Raw genomic sequence first — 16,208 nt, 5'->3', positions numbered from 1 at the left:
TTGTGGAGATCCGCTCGCAGCAGAGTAACGTCCGTAGATATAGTGCCCACCGTCGCCTGTACATTAGCTAGTGCCTTCCTCACATCCTCCAGGGTGACCTTTTTCTTCCCTTTGTCTTCTGCAGGTTTAGTTTGAGAGTGGTCGGGGGATGATCCTTTTTCATAGCCAAATTTATCCAGCTTCGCCTGTGTGGTAGTATTTCTTGGTCCTCTGCCCGCCATGGCTCCTTATTCCTGTAGCGCACCGCGCTCGCAAGTAGTGCCAGTGGGGGGGCTGCCGGTCAACAGGGGTCTGTGGTCCTTTTATGGGAGCACCGGTGCAGTGCGCGGGGCCCAATAAACTGGCAATTGGGGGCACTCACTGCGGATGAATGGGCCAGTGACAGCATCAAAGGACCCCGCGGGTGGAGGTAGGAGGCCGCAGCACTGTTTGGTGGTGCTTCACGCCCCGGTCCCCGGCTCCGTGACACTCCGGAATATTGAAGACCAAAGGACGGGACCCCCGGCGTAGGCAGTTCCTCAGGGTGAGCGCCGGTGCAGGCAGGTGTTCACGCTGAGGGGTGGAGGGGGGTGGGGGGGGAAGACTCACTCCCAGGGTGCCAGGCTTTGTTTGTCGGCGGCAGCCGGTCTAAGGGAGTTCCACACTTACCACCGCCACAATCTCCGGTTCCGTCGTGACCAGCGGCCGGAACCGCTGTTCAGCGCCAGGCGGGGGCAGGCAGTCGCACCTCCCGTGATCTGCATTCACCAACGTCAGGCTGGTGGACGAGTGCGCGCCGGCGCTGAAGGATTCAGGCTGCGTATTATTTCACCAGAGCAGGGAAAAGTGCCGTCTTCGCACTTCCGGGTATCGGACGGCGGCCAGCTCACTACTTCAGTCCCCGGTCTTGCTTTCACAGATAGGCCCCAGTTCGCCGATCAGTCTTTCGGTATGATTTCAGGCCCGATTCGTACAAGAGTCACATCAGGCTGTACCGCCCGCACTCCGATTCTAGAGGCTGTCGCCGGAGCCGTTTAATTATGCGGATAAGTGTGCGGATTTAGCGGAAAGGGCGGCTGGGTCCCCGGAGCTCACAGGCTAGGCGGCCATCTTGATCGGCCGGTAGCCACGCCCCCCAGCCAAGACATTTTTGACTCAAAACCATCTCCTACATACAAAAACTCATGTGAAAAGCAAAATATTGCACATTTCACATATGGTTAAATGTTATACCTTGCTCAATGTAGCACATAGCAGTCCAGGTCATTAAATATAAAAAGAGCAAATGCAAGCATAATGAGATGCAGCAATCTTGGCTCTGTGCTAGTTCCTTCATTCAATAGTACAGGAACAAGGGAACCCTACTCACACAGAACCAGGGTAATAAACCTATTATAAAAAAACAAAGGCTTCTGTGGACACTTAATAAAGTAATCTCAATGTATATGGGCACAATGGCAATATATTGGGTTATAGTGATGTTGGTGAGAGAAGGAAGCAAATACACCATTGATTTGTTTTTGAATCAAAAATATTTATATAATCCTTGAAATGAAATACTGTTACAAAGTAATACATTTGAAAATAAAGTTCTGAGTGAGAGGTGTCTCAGTGAAAAACAGAACCTAGGAAATTAATGACATCTATTTGAAATATATGCAAGGTTTCCAATGCTTCATATAAACGACCATTAACATATTATATGTACAGTGGACAGCGCTGGATACAGTGATCAGTGCTGGTAAACAATGTTTCATTTATTTATTTATTTACTTATTTATTTTATTTTTGCCATTTATAAAGCGCGAACAATTACCCGCAGGCGTCTCGGCGCTAAACAATTTGCATAACTTCAGTAGGTATTAAGAAGCTCCTGAGGGATTAGATGAATGTTATTGATCAAAAAGCCAAGTCTTTAGCTGTTTGCGGAACTGGAGAAGTGAGGGGCTCAGCCTAATGATTTGAGGCAGAGTTAATTTGGGTGCGGCCATTAAAAACCGGCGGTCACCCCAAGACACTGTTTTGGATCGTGGGATCACTAACTGGTTTAGGGTGGTGGAACGAAGGAGTCTGTAAGGTTTGTAGGGTTTCAGTTCAAACTCTGTAAAATTTGTAGGGTTTCAGTCCAAACTCCCCACTGACAACTGGGTTCAAGCTTTATGTACTACGAGACCTTCCCTCTCCCAAGACCCAACCCTTAACAATAAAAAATGCATGGAATGGATAACCACCTCTCTGGACCGGGTCCTCCCAGAACACGCACCAAAGTCTAAGAGACATAGCAAAACTGCTCCCTGGTACACAGAAGAGCTCAGGAACCATAAACGCCTCTGTAAAAGACAGGAGAGAAAGTGGCGCACTTCATACAATCCCGAAGAAAAAGCCACCTATAGGGAAATGATCAGGAACTATAAGCTTGCAATTAAATCCTCGCAAGCTGCCTTCTACAATTTTAAAATCACCATGGCAAAATCCAAATCTAAGGAAATTTTTCGCATAGTCAACTCCCTGATCAAACCCCCATCTCCGGTCACAGACAACAATAACTCACCGACCATGTGCAATGATCTGGCGGAATTCTTCTTCCAAAAAATTAATAAAATTTATCTCTCCTTCCCTAATCCATCCACTGATTCCCCTGGTCAAAACCTGCACTTGACAGTAAATCCGACCAAGTGGTTGGAGTCTCTCCCCCTTATAACATTGGAAACCGTACAGAAACTGGCACAACAAATAAAATCCGGCTCCCCGTGTCACCCTGCCCCCCCAGGCTCACTAAATCTTGCCAGCGTTGCTATTTTCCCTACGCTCCTGGATCTCATGAACTCCTCTATAACCAGTAGGACGGTCCCTTCAACATGGAAGCACGCTATGGTACGGGCTCTATTGAAGAAACCTTCCCTTGACCCGGCCAACCCCAGTAATTATCGCCCGATCTCGTTACTTCCCTGGGTGTCGAAAATTCTGGAGAAACATGTCAATACCACTCTGACAACATTTTTTGAGGAAAACCACCTCCTCGACTCCTCCCAAAAAGGTTTTCGTACCAAACATGGGACAGAGACCGCTTTATTGGCAGTGACTGAGGAGGCAAGACGGCTCCTGGATCGAGGAGGATCAGTGGCAGTGATCCTCCTCGATCTTAGTGCCGCATTTGACACGGTACATCACAAAATCTTGCTAACCCGCCTTGCCGACTTAGGAGTGACCGGAGACGCCCTGACATGGTTCAACTCTTTTTTATCTGACAGAACCTTTCAGGTCTTCGACGGCACATCCCGCTCATCAACTCGCCCCCTGGGATGCGGAGTTCCCCAGGGCTCCTCTTTAAGTCCTACGCTCTTCAACGCATACATGAAGCCACTGGCTGAGGTAGTTCGTCCGCATGGTGTCAAGATCATCTCCTATGCGGACGACACCCAGCTGGTGGTCTCCCTTGCTGAGAAGAGCGGCCTCCAGTCGCCACCAGACCTAGCGGCCTGTTTGGAGGATGTAAAGAAGTGGATGATGAGCTCATGCCTAAAGCTAAACGATGATAAAACTGAGCTGATGATCCTGGGCCCAGCCTCCCCCGCCTCCATAGAGCTGATCTGGCCATCAAGCATGGGAATGGCCCCACCCCCCAGAGACAACATTAAAAGCTTGGGCGTCTGGCTCGACATGTCTCTGAGCCTTAACACACAGGCCTCTAAGATCTCAGCTACCTGCTTTGGCCTCCTTAGGGTGATTAAGAAAGTCTTTCCACTCCTCTGTTCTGAGGCCAAACAGATAATTATACAGGGCCTCATCCAATCTCGTTTGGACTTCAATAACGCCCTTTATTTGGGAGCACCAGACTATACCCTACAGAAGCTCCAACGCACCCAGAATTGTGCTGCCAGAGCGCTGCTGGGAATCCCCCGGAGGACTTCAGTAAGAACCGGTTTAAAGACCCTGCACTGGTTACCTGTCAGGGACAGAGTAAAATTTAAATCACTCTGTATCGCCCACCAGACATTCTGGGAAACGGGCCCAGACATCAATCGCCCCCTGATTTCTCCCTACAGGCCCAACAAATCTCTTCGCTCTTCAACAGCATTTTTGGCCGAAATCCCCAGAATACGCAGAGCCAGAGCAGGAGGACGCTCCTTCTCGTATAATGTTTCCAAACTCTGGAACTCCCTCCCTCTGCAGCTGAGGAACAACCCCAACCTGACTACGTTCCGGAAACAGCTAAAAACCCTGCTATTCAATGCCTAAAAGTAACCTCAAGAGTGCTTCTTCTGTTTTAGCGCCTGGACGCCTCAGGGCAGCTGCAGCGCTCTACAAGTCACATTTTCATTTCATTTCATTTCATTTCAGTTGGTCCTTCAGAAAGTGAGGTCCTTGATTGTTGAGTGCCTTATACACTATACATAGTGATTTAAACTTAATTCTGTTCCGGATCGTCAGCCAATGGTATTCTTTAATGGTATCAGATATGGCCTTGAATTTAGGCGTTCCAGAGAGCAGACGTGCTGCGGCGTTCTGTATTGCCTGTAACTTCATTGTGACCCTTACCTGGGCATTGAGAAATAAGCCGTTGCAATAATCGAGGGACGATAGGACTAAGGAGCTGACCAGTGTTTTGGTCGCTGCCTCTGGGAGGAATGGGCCGATTTTCCTGATCATTCTAAGTTTATGGTGGGCTATGGTTGCTACTTTATTTGCGTGATCCATAAAGTTAAGACCGTCTTCAAAAATGACTCCCAAATTCCTGACCTTAGCTGTCGGACTGGGGGGTGTTCCAAAGGCTGGTGGCCAGCACCATGATGACCAGGCTGGTGAGAGGGGTCCAAAAATAACGACCTCAGTTTTTTCTGAGTTCAACTTGAGGAACTTTGTTGCCATCCACTCTCCAATTTCCAGCAATCCACTTCGGAAGCGTTGTGCCACCTCACCTCCGTCACCTTTGATGGCCAGTACCAATTGTGTGTCGTCCGCATAGGAGGTTAGGCTCATCCCATGTGCTTTGATAACATTAGCAAGGTCCAAAACATAGATGTTAAATAGTGTCGGACTAAGGGATGAGCCTTGGGGAACCCCACATGGCAGCGAGAGTTGTGCAGATTGGTAAGGTCCCAAGGTGACCGCTTGTGTTCTGTCAGCCAAAAAAGATGCGAGCAAGTCTCTGGCAGAGTGGCAGATGCCCAGCTTTCCGACACGGTCGACTAGGATCTTATGGTCGACAGTGTCGAAAGCTGCAGATAGATCAAGCAGTACCAGAATTGCTGTCCCACCATGGTCCCGAATTGCTCTGACATCATCTGCGGCCATAATCAAGGCCGTTTCAGTCCTGTGATACTTCCTGAAGCTGAATTGTGTGTCGTCCAGCAATCGGTATTTCTCAATGTATTCCGATAATTGGAGATTCATGGCCTTTTCGACCACTTTGGCTAAAAAAGGGAGGCTAGCAATAGGCCTGTAGTTTTTTAATTCTTTTTTGTCAAGGCTTGGTTTCTTTAATAGGGGATTCAGTAAGGTGTTTTTTAGCGGATTAGGATATATCCCGGATAACAGTATGGAGTTACAGACTTGTGTAATAACTGCAACAATGGAATCCATCACTGGTGGGAGGACTGAGATAGGACAGGGATCAAGAGCGGATCCTGTTTAATTGTTGAGACAATGGTCCTTATGTGATCACTTGTAAGTACTTGAAAACCGGTAAAAGCATTTACCGGAGGTGTACTGGAAGAGGTGGCGTTTGCCGTAATTGGTTTGGAGGTAAAGGCTTGGTATATGTCATCCACCTTGGAGAAAAAGAAATTGGCCAAAGCGTCGCAGAGTGCTTGTGATGGAGGTGGAATAAGATCGGGGTCATTGCCTGACAGTGTTTTAGTGATCTCATATAATTGCTTACTTGAGTTTTTAGCTTTGTAGATTTTTTCTGAATAAAATAGTTTTTTCGCCTTGACGATCATTGCTTTGTAGAGCGCCAATGATTCTTTATAGCATGTCTTACTCACCGTATCGTACGTTTTCCTCCAGAGCCTTTCCTTATTCCTGTTGCATTGTTTTTGTAATCTTAATTCATCAGTATACCATGGAGCAGTCAGTTTGGATCTGTTCCTAGATAGGGATTTGGTGGGGACTAAAAGATTAGTAGCATGGCCGAGCCAATTCTGAAATTGTTGTGTTGCCACATTAGAGTCGATGGACAACAGTGGACGGGTACAGTCCAGCTGTATTTTTAAGTCTGACTGGTTTATGTTCTTCCAATCTTTGAATGAGCCTAGGTCGGTAGAGATAACTTTCTTGCTTGAATGGGTCTTAATTGTCATTTTACTAAGTATTGCATAGTGATCGGTCCACGGCATCGGTAGAATATCTGATATATGCAGACCCTCAGCATTAGAGAATATACCATCTATGGTGTGCCCCGCTGAATGAGTGGCGGAGGCAACTAGTTGTCTTAGCCCCATTTGTTTCCATGTCTGCAATAAGGGTGGAAGTGTCACTATGGTTAACTTGTTCTAAGTGAAAGTTCAAGTCCCCTAGGACCGTGAAAGACTTTTCTGTAGCTAATGATTCCAGTATGGTACTTATATTAGCAAGGAAACCAGTCCTTGTTCCTGGGGGTCGGTATAGCAGTATCCCCTTGAAATTACAGAGAGCAGTGAGCTTGATTCCAAACTGCAGCGCTTCACATGAGGTGGATGGAATAGGTACAGTTCTAACTATGAACCGTTCTCTGGCTATAATAGCCAAGCCACCTCCTCTTTTTCGTACTCTGTCCTGACGATAGACTTTATATCCATTAGGTACTGCGATCGCTAAGTCTGGATCCGAAGAGTCATCGGTCCACGTTTCAGTGACAAAAAGAATGTCTAATTTGTAGTCAATGATAAAGTCCGCTATTTCCTGACTGTGCTTGCATAAAGAGCGTGCATTAATAAGAGCCATAGCAATAGTATCGTCATTAGAGTTAGTTTGTTGCTTAGTATGAGCAGAGAAATTATTTATAGGTATAGAGCTGTTACAGTGTGGGCAGAGCGTGGAGAAGTCCTGCAGTGCAAGTTTAGGATTCAACTTTATACAGCAGGGGGCGGTCGATGGTCGAAGTTCCATTAAGGAAGTGTGGGAATAAACAACGTTATGGTCGGTCAGCGGCCGGCCAGGGGTTGGGGCCCTAGGCCCGGTCCCGGCGCGGACGGGCGCAGACGGGCTTGCCTATGGCGTGCCGCCGGCGTGCCGCTGCGCGGACAGGGTGGTCTGATGTTCTTATACATATGCAAGAGGGAGTGGAGGAGGGTGGGAGGGGTCCAACCACTACACCGCAACCCTTACCTCCCCTCAAGATGGCGGCTGAGGTGGGTCGAGTGAAGTGTCAGCGCCTGGGAAACGGCAGGGCTGTGGGCAGGGAGAGCCTGTAAACGGCCTCGGAGCGACGCTAGTCTCGCGCCGAGGTAAGAGGCTAATTTAAAAGAGTACTATTGAACATATGTACAATTTTCTAAAAATGCGCTCTTAGTATTCAATAACGTGCCATAAATCATGCAGAGAGATAGAGCAAAGACCCCCCGGCTTCCGCCTCATGGGAGAAGTATGCAACTTGTCGACGGTGTTTCGACCCTGTGTGCAGTGTAGGGTCTCTGCAGGACCTATGATCGTACGGACACCTATGAGAAGATGAGGGATAATGTCAGTATGTGGCTGATATCTTGCGGTAGGCACCATCGATATAGCATACCTTGCCCTGCTTTCCGCGCTATTTGCCAGCCACGTTTTCTCGTTACTGTCGTTGAGCTGGCAGTGGACGCTATGCTGAGTTTACGCGAGAGGACTCACAGGTTTAGAGGTGTTTTCTTCTTGGTTCGCGTGTTTCTGCGTTCTCCACTCTGGCAGTGAACTGTGTTCGCAGAAGGGTGGGGCAACGCATGTTACCCCAAAACCAATCGCCCAGCTTCATCTGGCCGCTTCTGGCTATATTTCAACGATAATCAATTTTTCCAATTATTTCACATGTTTTCTGTATTCTGTTGTTTGTCTATGTCTCTATATAATTCAACCTACATCCACACACAGTATACATTCTGCCAATTTTCCCAGGTTTCTATTGTTCAAACTGTGCTCTCCGGACCTCAAGTTCAAACACGATCAATGGAGAGGTTCGTCCGCAGGAATGTTTATTAAAAATCCAATGCATTTCGGGCAGCGCACTGCCCTTCGTCAGGGATCACTACAAATGACAATAATATAAAAATGATGTACATCTTATATACACATTATTCAATGTCCTATCAATAATCTAGGCTCTCTTCATATTTACGTAATACTTTAACACCTTCAATGCTATGGGAATTCCCCTGCTGCGCTGACTGTGGCCCATTTCCATTAGTTCATGACGAGCTCAGCTCGTCATGAGTGTAGCAGCAGGCTACTGCATGACGAGCTGGGCTCGTCATGAGCGTGGAAGGAGTTAACATATTCCCCTAGACACAATTATGTCGAGCCAACTCCCTGCTCAGTATAAATAGTAACCCTTCATTTTTACAAAAGCAACCAATCCCTCTTAGACACAGTTTCCATCCTTAGTTCCCCACCAATCTCTCTGCACAGAATAACAATTCTTGTTTTCCATCAGTGTTGCTGTAGCATCTTCTCTGATACCTTTCAGCTTTACAACACAGCTTTCTTTTATCTCTATTCACACCGTAATCTCCCTTATTTCTCTTACCTTTTTACCTTCTACGTTAACCACGGTTTTCATGTTCATATACCCAAACCTCTTTCCCTGTTCTCACACTTCCTTCAATGTTTCCTCCCTCAACTCTCTCACATGTTTACTTTCTCATAACTCTCCTCGCTTCTCCCCGTAACGTGGTGCTATGTGTCACATACCTGCCATGAACACAAAAACGGCTTCACACTGGTTTCTGTTTTAAAAGAATAACTATGGACAAGAAAAGATAAATGCAAGACTAATTGTAAATCAAATGGTGCGCATCCCACCACTTTCATTTTTACTAAATTTGCCCATATCATTGGGATAGCACCCTTGAAGAAAAACGAGTTTCTATATAGCCTATTACAATGCACAAATCCACATTTACGGGGGAAAATTCAGGTTCACGATGAAAGCGATGTTGTTATCATGATGAGCTCAATTATATATTATGTTTTTATATGATAATATGGACTCCGGTACAATGTTTACAATAATGATTCTGTAAAACTTTCAATAGATTCACTCACGTTCCGTACAATTACATGTATGCGAGAGCACTTCATTTACACAAGAGCTCTGGATTGTGGGCAATGTAGTTAATTAATGTATTTGTGACTCTAGACGTGGTTTCGAGAACGGGAAATAGCGGGAAGTATGAGCCACTCAGGAGGGAAGTCAGTAGGTTTAAACAAAGGGGAAGTAAGTGGATTCTCAATTCTTATCAAAACAGAAAACAGTGTGAAGCCGTTTTTGTGTTCATGGCAGGTATGTGAAACCCGAAATGCATTGGATTTTAATAAACATTGCTGCGGTGAACCTCTGCATTATTCGTGTTTGAACTTGAGGTCCGGAGGGCACAGTTTGAACAATAGAAACCTGAGAAATTGGCAAAATGTATCCAGTGTGTGGATGGAGGTTGAATTATATAGAGACATAGACAAACAACAGAATACAGAAAACTTGTACAATAATTGGAAAAATGGATTATCGTTGAAATATAGCCAGAAGCGGCCAGATGAAGCTGTGCGATTGGTTTTGGGGTAACATGCGGCGCCCCACCCTTCTTCGTTGTCAAAAAGGTGCCACAGGGGCAGGCATAATAACCAGTATGCACGCTTTAAAAGAATAACTATGGACAAGAAAAGATGAATACAAGACTAATTGTAAATCAAATGGTGTGCATCCCACCACTTTCATTTTTAGTGAACTGTGTTTGGCAGACACCATGACTTCTGTCCCTTCACCGGAGTACAACACGCTGGTGAGTTTGTGTTCTCTTTTGTTTTTGGGCTCTGAACTTTGGCGGAAAATCGTGTGGCATTTTCCTATCTCATACAAGACCTATTGACTCTGGACTTTGCTGGCAGATCGTGTGGCATGTTTCTATCTTGTAACAAGACCTATTGACTTTCAGTTTACAGTGATCATCTATGCTGCTGTTTGGTTCTTCTCTTTTGCAAGTGTCATCTGCCACGTTTTTCATTCGAAGTGTTCTTGTGAAGAACCTGAGCCTTAAGGGCCGGGCGGCGCAGGGTACGCCTAAATCTTTGAGTTCTCCTGCCTCCTCGAACAGAGACACCGGACACTCCGTTGTCGTAGAAGATCGTATTTTACTAGCTGCAGTCAGCACAGTTGTCCCTGAAGTACAGAAAGTATGTTCAAAGGAGACTGCTCTCGAACTCCGTGGCACATGGGCAGGGTCGGACTGGGAAGTGAAAGCAGCCCTGGCAAGTTTTCCCAGACCAGCCCCTGCCCCCGCCCGGCTCGTAGCGAGTGAGCGCAGCAAGCGAGCCCGATCGCTACTAGGGTGGTATGGGGGGGTTCTCCCCCCACGACAATTTTGGAAAATGACAGACCAAAATGGTAAATTTTACAGCACATTTTTCATTACATATTCAAATTGTATCACCTTTCAAAGCACAGTAAATAGTAGATGATGACCTTAAAGAACATCAGGTTACCCACCCAGTCATATGTGCCCATAGACATACTTTCAGAGTGCATCAAAAATAGACACAAGTAATGAATCAGAGAGAACAAAGTAAAAGTGAGACCAGCCCCCACATGGTCTGTAGCGAGCAAGCGCAGTCAGCAACCACTACTAGGGGGAGTGACCAGTCTGGCCCTGTCCGCCACCACCACCACTGCTAGAGACGGGCGACGTCCACCCAGTGCCAAGTTACTGTGCCACCCACCACTGTACAGCCAAAGGAATTAGTCAATCTATATGCCTATAATAGAGGCGGAGAAACACTGAAGATGTCTAGCCCTTTGAGATAATACTTGCAGGAATGTCATACTTTTGGGAGGAGTCTTCCTACAAACATATTAGCATTCCACTATCTCTCTGATAGGTGCCTTAAACCATATTTAAAAACAAGAAAAAGTCTCTAATGCCCAGTGGCAACCTGCCCCCCTCATGTGTGTGTATGTGTAGGCATATATATTTATATATATTCACAGAAAAAACCATAGGTTATAGTGGATATATAGTTAGGAATTTGCATTTACAAAACCTTGAAAATTCAATGAAAAAACCATTGGTTTTAGGCCATATATAGTTAGGGATTTGCATTTACAAAACCTTATTTTACTCGCATAAAACCATTGAAATTCCATATATAGTTATAAGCGCTAACTATATATCGCGCACCCGCAATCCACTGCTGATGATGTCACATATTACATCATTCATGACATGGTTAGTGACATCACTGATGACATCACTGATGACATCTCAAATGACATCACTGATGACATCACTGAAAACATCTCATTTGACATGACTGATAACATCACTGATGATATCATTCATGTGATAATACCATGAACCTCTTCAGACTCTAATATAACCTTAGATACAATCAGTGTAAACAGACAGTCACAGACTGTCACTCATCCATGGAGTTACTCACACACCTAGTCAGTTATGCCAAAAATCAATCACACCTCCATTTTCTCAACTATACAGTTATACACACCTTACTTATTCAAACATATACTAACACATATTTACTTTACTCTCTTATACAATCTCTGATACATGTTCACAATGATCCATACAGCCACTCACACATTCATTGGCTCTTATGCACAGTTATTTATAGATGTCAACTCTCACATGTACTGTGTTTTACATATGTACTTAATTTGACATGTAGCACTGAGATATCCATTCACTCACTAATACACTCATGCACAGTCAAGCGCCCATACAGCTGTTTCCACATACACTTTTGAATCCATACATATAGTGAATCAACTACTCACACATCTATGTACAGAGTCACACACCTCCCAGCCACCCATACACACACACTCAGTTTCCCATACAAATACTTGGACAACCAATGAATAACCCATACAGTTACTCATATAGCTACTGATCAACATATGCAGCAGTTTGTAGAACAACAGATATAATGATGCACAAATTAAAACAGTTTAGTCACTAACCCATGCACTCAGTGAGACACATTTAATCACTCACTCATACAGTCAGTCTTGCACCTACTAAATCCTTCATCCAGACACTTATACATCCACTCATTCTTCAATATGTAAAACATATTTTAACTTTACAGAAACATACAGTCACTGGATGTTGTAATCAGTGATGTCATCAGTGATGTCATTTGAGATGTCATCAGTGATGTCATCAGTGATGTCACTAACCATGTCATGAATGATGTAATATGTGACATCATCAGCAGTGGATTGCGGGTGCGCGATATATAGTTAGCGCTTATAACTATATATGGAATTTCAATGGTTTTATGCGAGTAAAATAAGGTTTTGTAAATGCAAATCCCTAACTATATATGGCCTAAAACCAATGGTTTTTTCATTGAATTTTCAAGGTTTTGTAAATGCAAATTCCTAACTATATATCCACTATAACCTATGGTTTTTTCTGTGAATTTCATTGTTTTTTTAATAGCAAATATGAAAAGCTTTAAAATGTCAAGTACGTGATAGATAAAAACATTTTCGTATTTATGCACGCTGATGTGCTTTGAACGCTGCCCCCCCCTCCCCTCTTTTCTCTTAGTAGTACTCTCTCTTTGCAGATAGTGAACGGTAGTTAACGCAGGCCTTTGCCCCCGTTGTAATCCGTCGTGCCTGCTTGTCTCTCCATTTGATTGATTGTTATCCAAGCATTTACTGTTTTAGAATTGGTTCTCTTTGGATCATTCTCTATTTACAAACAAGCACAAAGTCGCAATACTCTGTTTAGTCTTTGCAGATAGTGAAAAATCGTGTAAAAAAATAAAAGTAATCGAGCAAAATCAGTAGACCACTAATTCGATCTCTTTTTGACCTCGGTAAAATACAAACATTAGGAACAACCCTTCATGAGAAATACGAAAATAATGAAATGAACTAAGCTCCACACCATGAGGGCTGCAAAACAGCTCGACTCCGCCACCCACACCACCCAAAATAACGACAAACCCTATGCAAATATTATAAATATACACAACACACCAGCAAAGAAACAGAGTAAAACATTTTATTAAATAACTATTTACATAACTATTTTATACTTTTTATTGCCCGATCCGGCTAGCTCAATCGATCGAGCATGAAACTCATGCACTGATAACAAGCGTTGAGAGTTTGTAGAACGATGGCTTCAGATTTTCCACATACGGTGTAGTGGCGCGAACTGGCAGGGGGCGTTTGGATTCTACCCCTTCCCCAAATAAGATTTTCATACGTGAATGTTCGTTCATGCTTTTTGTCCCTGAGTTGCTTCCATGTCACTGCCTTACACAAATGGCATAAGTCCTGGTTGTTGAGTGCCATACTTCAGAGTTCTAAGCAGCTCTTGTAACACTGTTTAAACCTTATTTGCACCTGCTGCAGCTTCACTATTCAAAGTAAGTGGGGTCCATTTGTGGACCTGACTGCATTGGAAAACAATGTGATACGGTGCCTCCCTAAACCGCTTGACGGAGGCCCCCGAGGGGCGGTGAGATAGCGCGGACTGAGAGGGGGCGCTTGGCTCCTGCCCCCTCCCCAAGTCGTGTTGCCCTGGTGAGGCCTGAGATCGCCCCCGGCATAGGCGGCCGGCTCCCGGGGTCCGGCGGAATTTTTTCCCTTTTGAAGAATCTTCCATTCTGGACCTTGTCCCACAATCCGTTTGACCTGAAGACACGCTGTCGTGGGGCGCCCCTTTACCGTTTTAGTTGCCATTCCGCCCGCTTTTGGTACTCTGTGCCTCTTCCGCCATTCAGCTGTTTACCGCCCGCTCTTGCGACTACAACGTCTCGCTCACCATGTAGTTGAGTTGCTCCCGCTCTTAAGATTTAACCGAACTTTTTGGACTGCTGAAAGCGGTTGATTTCCGACCGCTGGTTGGTGGAGACATTTTGACTATATTCTGGACCTGCATTGTCGCGTAATGCGTCATATGACGCGACGCGTTAGCGCACCCGGAAGTGCTCCGGTGCGCAAGGCGCAGCTTCCCAGAAACGATCCAGAGCGCGCCGCGCAGCGCGTAACGTAAGCATAACAGGTCATGTGACTTGTTAATAAAACTTTTCATTGGTTCATTTTACTTTTCTTTTCCTTATTATGTAAGACTAGGTCATGTGACCTAAAAATAACACTTTTCATTGGATTAAAACATTTTTTTTCCCAAACGATGAAAGCCCCACCTTGTTTCTGGATGTTTCAGACTGAAGCTGGCGTCACCATGAGAGCACCACCATCTCGTAGCTCCGTCGTGGCCATTCCGCAAGCAATCATGGCAGCCGCTCCCCACCGGAAGCCTGCGGGAGTCGACGGCCCCCAAGACTTTTGTACAATCTTCAAGGCTGAGGGGACGCTTTCGAGAATGGAACCCAAGCCCTGGCAGACAAGCGTCCGAGTTCCAAGGTGTCCCAGGGCCATTTTACTGGACCAGGCCCAAATCCGAAGAGCCGACCGCCATTTTAGGAGTCCTGTGGAAGCCGCCTATCGCTGCACCGCAAGAGTGGGAGCAACTCAACTACATGGTGAGCGAGACGCTGTAGCCGTAAGAGCGGGCGCTAAACAGCTGAATGGCGGAAAAGGCACAGTGTAGCAAAAGCGGGCGGAATGGCGACTGAAACGATAAAGGGGCGCCCCACTACAGCAGACAAGCCTCCGCCATGTGCTTCAAAACTGCATATGTATCTCGTGATATCAAGGTTGGGCAACCAGTACACAACAAGCAGTTACGAGTCCCATTTACACCGGCGCCATTTTGGGCGCGGCTGGGCAGGTCCAGGATCTACTGAAACATAACAAATGAGGCTGACGTCTCTGAAGCAGTTGACGAACAGCAGGACATAGCAAATAAACATGAACTCTCTAAAGCTGTTAACTCACTGCAGGACAAAACAAGTGAACCTGAAACCTCTGGAATAATTGTCGCTCAAAAGAACAACACACAAAACTCTGTGGAGCCTGAAGAAAAAAAAACAGAAGGGCACTGTAGTTTCAGACACACTTAACACTAATGACTAAACAAAGATATCGTCTGTTTATGAAGCAGTTATCATCTTGACAGAATTGACAAAGAAGTGTACAGACACCAATGCTATTAAGAAACACAAGGAAATCCTAACGCATCAGCATTCTCGGAAGAGGTTGACACAGATAACATCTTAAGGAACAAAGAAAGACCTGTTCACTCTTGACACCCCAGGTGCTGTGTATATTGCACTATAGTGCTGCATCGAGAAAATGGACAACCCTATTGATGTGGATTTTTCATTATTGATTATTGTAAAGAAATGGCGACTCCCCCCTTTAGCAGATTAGCTAAATGTTTGCGTAATTTAGGCATAAAAGTTATATTATTGTTGTTGTTGTTGTTATCGTTATAGTTCTGGTTAATTTCAAAAAATGGTTAAATATATTTACAGTTTTTGTTGCGTTCGTTATATTTAAATGTTAATAAAGTTTTAAAATCTAACTTTGTTGGAGTGCTATATATGTTTAAAAAATCGGGTGAATGGGGCCTTGAATCGGGTTATTGTCATGTGTGGGCTTTGCAAGTGTACTGCTACAAGATCGGACATTTCAAACTCAAATGCACGTTCTTTTTCTTACCTTTCCGAAGCATGGAGCGCAATAGCAGGCAGAGAAAGGGTGATGCACGTGTTGAACACTGCCTGGCCTGGCAAGTTGCTGGCAGTGCCCCCCCGCCCGCTCCTGAAAGAGGGCACACACACACCGCCGCCCCGAGTACTTCACAAATCTTTAAAAGACCATGCGCTTGTTCATGAGGCTTAAATGGTTTATCACCCCTTCTAGAACCCCTGCATCGACCCTCTGACGTTTCCTGGAAGAATTAGCACGTAACACAATACCAAGCCCTGTCAGCTGAAACCCCCGAGAAATCATGGGGCATATTATCAAGGGGGTTTATTTCCGCTTTTTTGGCTTTAAAAGCCCAAAAAAAAGAGATAAAATTATCTCCCTATTACCAAGCTGTCGCTAACACCAGTTAGTGACAGCTAAAAGGAGATAGCGACCATCTTGGGCCCCGCTTTGCATATCAGTGATA

The sequence above is a fragment of the Lissotriton vulgaris genome, chromosome 3_1 (genome assembly GCF_964263255.1).
Source record: "Lissotriton vulgaris chromosome 3_1, aLisVul1.2, whole genome shotgun sequence".
NCBI lineage: Eukaryota > Metazoa > Chordata > Amphibia > Caudata > Salamandridae > Lissotriton > Lissotriton vulgaris.
This window is presented reverse-complemented; position numbering follows the sequence as displayed.